The 6,000-nt window shown below is 30.9% G+C and overlaps 1 protein-coding gene across 1 annotated transcript in view; it reads left to right on the top strand.

The window, feature by feature from the left end:
• The first annotated feature begins 1,440 nt into the window (after window positions 1-1,440).
• The window catches only part of LOC113367468 (potassium voltage-gated channel protein Shab-like), a 217,004-nt gene continuing 212,444 nt past the window's right edge, over window positions 1,441-6,000 (top strand). The window contains exon 1 of the mRNA XM_026609075.1: window positions 1,441-1,742. The gene's annotated coding sequence lies outside the window, so the exon portion shown is untranslated. The remainder of the gene's footprint in view (window positions 1,743-6,000) is intronic.

Genomic DNA, 6,000 nt, shown 5'->3' with positions numbered 1-6,000 from the left:
TGGACGAAAAATTGTATCCAAACATACACACACACACATACATCAATTTTTTCTAAGGTATGCCAAAATGTTCAGAAACCTTCAAAACGTGAAGATATGCAAAGATTTTAATTTTTGATTTTTTTGCGATTACTGTAACTTACCCTCCGGAAAGTTAATAATATATGTATATAAAGTAAATTCTTATATAATAATTAAAATGTATTATTATTATTGATAACGATTTTTCATATTTTGTAAAATATGACTACAGTGGATTTTTTCAAATAATACAAATTAAGTAATACAAAATGCAAAAGCTGAGAATTACTTTATATGGTACTAGTTATGAGAAACATAAATGAGATAATTTTTGTTTGTTTGTGATAATTACAATTTAAGTATAAAAATTTGTTTTGACAAGGTAAAATAAAATTATTTTTAGGTTCTGTAATTCAGAAATCTTGTCCTTTGGGTTTCATGAATGAAAATATAATCAATTGTTTGTTTGTTTATCAAAGTAAAAAGAAAATTGTATTTTAAAGGCAGTTGTACGCCCCTTTGTAACAACAAGATTAAAAACATGGTAAAAACCATTATCAATAATGTAATTAAAATATATTTATATAATAAAATAATTATTAATATACTTATATTATATAAAGCAAACCTATTGATAAACGGTAAAAACCATTATCAATAATGTAATTAAAATATATTTATATAATAAAATAATTATTAATATACTTATATTATATAAACATATATGGAACATGTTTGCGCCAAATCGAAGCAGACGATTATTTGATATAAACAAAATAGAATCAATCCAAAATCATCATAAAAAGTCAATCATTACGATACTTAAAAAACATTGAAGTTATTGTAAATACAATTATAATTTGTAATTAATATAAAATAATTAAATTGTTTTACAAAAAATTGGTTCTTCAAAATTCAATTAATCAAACATCAAAAAAAAACATGTAAAAATTCTTCAAGTCAACAATATATTATCAATTTCAGTTTAAATTTAGCGCCTAAATTTTCGTCAAACTTCACTCCTGTTTTCCCCGGTGTTCGTTATTCTCGTATACAGTATTTGTTTCTTGTTTTTATCAATAATATACATATTATTATTACAAATTACGTATTACAAATTTTAGTTTAAATTTGGCGCTTAAATTTTCGCCAAACTTCACTCCTATTTTCCCCGGCGCCCGTTATTGGCGCATACAGTATTTGTTTCAATCCACCCGTGGCGACATTACAGTCGACCCATCGAGTAGATAGCGCATTGGAGCAGTAGAGACCTGCTTTCCTTAGCGAGCGGTCGCACCTCGATCTATTTCTGACGGCGCCGTGAATAGTCAACGAAATTAATATATATATAGATTATATCAAGTTTATAATAACTCATCCGACATCGAACAAGTTTTCTAACAAGTGTTTAATTTAAAATCGGTTCGTTGATAATAAATAAATTTAGTTAACTTAGTGTTTTGTGTACCTATTGCGTGAGACTCGGCGTCTCGGCTATTAGCTAAATAAGCTAACACTGTGATACGAATTATATGTTACATGTATAATCGATATGTTATTTATTAAGTGCTCTTAGATATTTGATATTCAAGTGATCTAGTGGATTTGTATTTGTTCAGAATTTTATGAATTGTTATGAATATTTCAGTGTGTTGAACTAATCGATGGTGCCGGCAGCGCGGTTATGATATATTGATTGTTTATTTATTGGGTCGCTTCAGGTAAGAGTTTAATATTGGGAATATTTTGACTTGATAAGATAACGATATTTTGTGATGACACAATTTATTGCTTTATTTATTATAAGTTGACTTATTTTGATGATTTTCTACATAAATTAAATTCATTTTTAATTATATACCTGCGCTAGTAAAATATTAACACACGAAATTAATTTGTCGTGTAAACGTGTAAACCGTTTACTATTCTGACTTAATTCTACCAAAATAATTTAACTAGTTGTAAGTAGCATTTTGCTTGAGGCAAGTTGCATGAACTTCCCGACATGTATAAATAATCGACTTCAATCAATAAGAAATCAATTCATTTATTAATTTGTGAATGATTTATAAGTATGCCAAATCGCTGTAGGACTTCATAATATGAGAAACTATTGCAGATCATTTAATTTTGCAAAAAAAATTATTACATGTAATTGAAAATTGAACACTTGCCTAATACAACTGGACTTTTAATAAAATTTTATTATTGAACTACTTTTCGTAGGAATAATCTTTTTAATATGTTCATCAATACATTCTACTATCGCCATACCAAGTATAATTAACGAAAATGAAGTATAATTCACCGAAATTTTATTTAAACTAGCTGAAAGTGAGTATAGCTCGAAGGCAAGTTGAATTAGATAAAATATTCAACTGTTTCTTTCGAAAATAAAGTGCTTATGTTTCCCAAAATAGTAATTGCCTTAATAGTAATCATATCACAAAAACAACTTTTGAACTAATTAAACTGCTTGTCGTATGACCGTAATGTTTCAGTACGATCTATAAGACTATAATATATATATCGCCAAAAAAGTTTCATAAAAACCAGCTTAAATTTTTTTCAAAAGTTAATTACAAGAAAACGGCTCGGTAGATTTTCACCTAAAACTAATCAGTATCATTCCCAACAAATATCTTTCGAACAGTTTAAGATTTTTCAAAATCGGTTCGGTAGTATGAGCTTAAATGTGGACGAAAAGTTTAACACTTTTTCCAAATTATAAGAAGCTCGGCTGATCGTCACACAAAATTGAGAAACGATAGTGTTCATCGAGATACATGAAATGGCTTTTAAATTTCTGAAATCGGTTTAGGCGTTTTCGAGAAACCGTCGATCAAAGTTCTAATTTTGACAAATGCCAAAAAACGATTCTAATTTTTGCAAACTTTGACAATTTTTTAAAATTAAACGACTTGTCCTAGGGTCGTAATATTATAGTATGATCTATAAGACTATGGTATGTACCTTCAAAAAAAAATCATAAAAATCGTCGAAATTTTTGTTAACACTTTATTACAAGAAAACGACCCGGCTGATCTTTACCAAAAACTCATCAGCACGATTCCTAACCAATATCTTTCAAACGGTTTTTGAATTTTCAAAATCGATTCAGATTGCGGGCTAAAACGTGGACAAATTTTTTTTCACTTTTCTGCGATTTACAAATAAATGGCTTGGCCAATCGTCGCACAAAGCTGACAAACAATAGTCCTCATCGAGATGCATGGAATGGTTTTTAAATTTTTGAAATTGGCAAAAAATCTATTCACGTACACACACACATACTTTTCACAAATTTGGTCTCATTCGATTCAGAATAGCTTGAAACGTCGAGAAAACTCGACGAATCGATTTTTTGATGAAAACATGAATTTCTTCTTCAGGAAGTTAAAACTTAGTTAAAATTTGAATTAATCGGTCGCGCTCTTAGAAAGTACTTTGTGTATGTTTTAGACTTGTACTCGTTTTTCAATAATGTGTATTAATTTTTTTTTACGATTTTGATTAATCTGCAAAAGTTTCTCACATTATGACACCCTACAGCAACTTCGTATACTTTACACACTCCGAAGTTAATACATTGATTTCCTATTGATTAACACTTACGGGACGGCACCGATTTCAAAACAATTTACCGGCTGTAAACTTGAGACTGAGAGTATGTTATGCAATTTGTTCGATAAAAATTTGTGGTCATTGAAGGACATACATTTATAACATTAATTTATTTTTGATCATTTTATGAAGGATGGTGACGTTCAAAACAATTTCCAAAATGCATTGCTGGTTAATTTTGACATGTTTTACAATAAAATGTTGTTCGCCGCCTTTCTCCTGATGCTTTTCTGTCAGAACAGACAATACAATACCTTTTTTTTCTCTCGCATTTAGAATATGCCACTGATTAGTCAGTATATTTGTTCATTTTTGTGCTGCCATAATGGTTTGTTTTTTCTATTATATTGTCTAATAATTCATTTGTAAAATGTAAAGTAAAAGTCTTATATTGCTTGGTATTTGTAGTCGGGGTGTTTGTTGATGTATGTCAAACTCGATTATTAAGGAGAATCGGCACATTCGCTAATGTCTTTCCGCTCTTCATTTAATTTGTCGAATTTCTTCTTTTTGTTGGTTGGATAATATCATCATCACATTCATCACTATCTTCGGGGCGAATAGTAATTTCGTAAAATTTGTCTGTATGAATGTCTATTTGAAACTCCACAAAATTTACCAGTTGTTTTGCCCTATTTAAAACCGCTCGGTCGTTTTAAATATTAAAAGAACGACTATATAGCAAAGAAGAAGGCTAAAAATACTACTAAAATAACTTAAAATTATTTTCAAAATACAACACTATTTATCACTGCTATATGTAATTTATTCAACTTTTCGATGCAAACTGAGTCATTGTTTATAAAATAGCCTGTGCCTCACGGAGTATGTTTGTCCACTCAGGTGGACAGCCGTCCCCAAAGAGTTAAATTTACGCATTCTTTAAATATTTATAATTGAAAAGATAAATCTAATGTTTTAATATTAGATGATCAACATTTGACAACAATTTAATATGGTTTAATCATAAATATCGGTTCGCAGATCGGTAACAACGCTAAACTCTCTTTTCACGAGGTACGACGATGAAAAACATAATTCCTTGTTCCAAAATGTGTATGGAAAACTTTATATATTGAATAAAGGTTGAAACGTAGCAATGAAACCCTGGTGGACCATGTGGGCCACTTTGGGAATCACTGGTTTAGAACATATCCAGTGAAAAGTAGTTAGAAATTAAATCAACTGACTGCTTCTCTTCTAATTAATCTTCGGTATTTTACATCAACGAGCAGCGGATAAATATTGAAGATCTCAAGATTGTGAAGTCTATTAAAGCGATATGCCCTTAAATATCATCTTATATCTTAATTTCGTGAATGGCCTGGGCCACCAGTCCATGTCCAAGCAAGAATTCCTTTATCCATTCATTTTACGATGCAATCAGCTGTCATTTCATAGCTCTGCACTAAAACCTTTAATGGCTCTAACAAATCACATTATCATACATCAGCCGCTTGGCACCGCAAGCGTCAGAAATTGAATAATGCAAATACGAGATAATTGGCCTAGTGATTTGGGTTTTGTCAATAGACCGAGCACCATTATAAGCTCTTCGGACAATGTTTTGAATATAATGCACGTATTATGACCCATATTCGTATTATGTCTATATATGTCTAATAAATGGTCAGGATGTCGGGAACCTTATGTGCTTGCTCATTCATTAAACAAGTCCCCGATCGGGAGCCTGGACTCGGACTGTGCTAAGTAATTGATGTAGGAATGATATCGGCTGTGGCAGTATCATTTCTTTGTAGGCTTATGCTATAGTATGTGATCTTTTATTTTTTATTTTTATACCATTCTTGCTATAGCATTTGGTTTTTTAACTTCCCGTAGGGTAAGTTATTGTAATGGGCCGAAAATTGAAATTGAAAATTTTTACATTTCTCGACGTTTTGAAGGTTTCTGAACGTTTTGGCATACTTCAGAAAAAATGGATGTGTGTGTGTGTGTGTATGTATGTATGGATACAAACTTCCAGTCACGTTTTCGGGCGCACGGATCAACCGATTTGAATGGTTTAAAAACATTCGATTCCTATTGATAAGGAGATGTGCTGATTAGTTTTTGGCTAAGGCAGGTCCAGCAGTTACGGAGATAAGGAGCAAAGAGTGCAGAAAATATAGATCGAGTTTTTGAGAGAACGGAGCATCCGTTTTGAATGATCTAAAAAACATTCAATTAGTAATGATTGGGAGAAGGGGTTATTAGTTTTTTGCAAAGGCAGGCCCAGTCATTTCGGAGATACGGAGCTAAATGTACAAAAAATGGCAGTTTTTGAGAGAACTAAGCGTCTGATTCAATTGATTCAAAGAACTTTCTGCTTGTCCTAACAAAATAATTGATTCT

Source organism: Ctenocephalides felis, unplaced genomic scaffold (assembly GCF_003426905.1).
Source record: "Ctenocephalides felis isolate EL2017-DRISC unplaced genomic scaffold, ASM342690v1 CF-g0.4_SCAFFOLD_01170, whole genome shotgun sequence".
Classification (NCBI taxonomy): domain Eukaryota; kingdom Metazoa; phylum Arthropoda; class Insecta; order Siphonaptera; family Pulicidae; genus Ctenocephalides; species Ctenocephalides felis.
The sequence above is the reverse complement of the archived record's forward strand: the minus strand, read 5'-3'. Positions and strand labels throughout refer to the sequence as shown.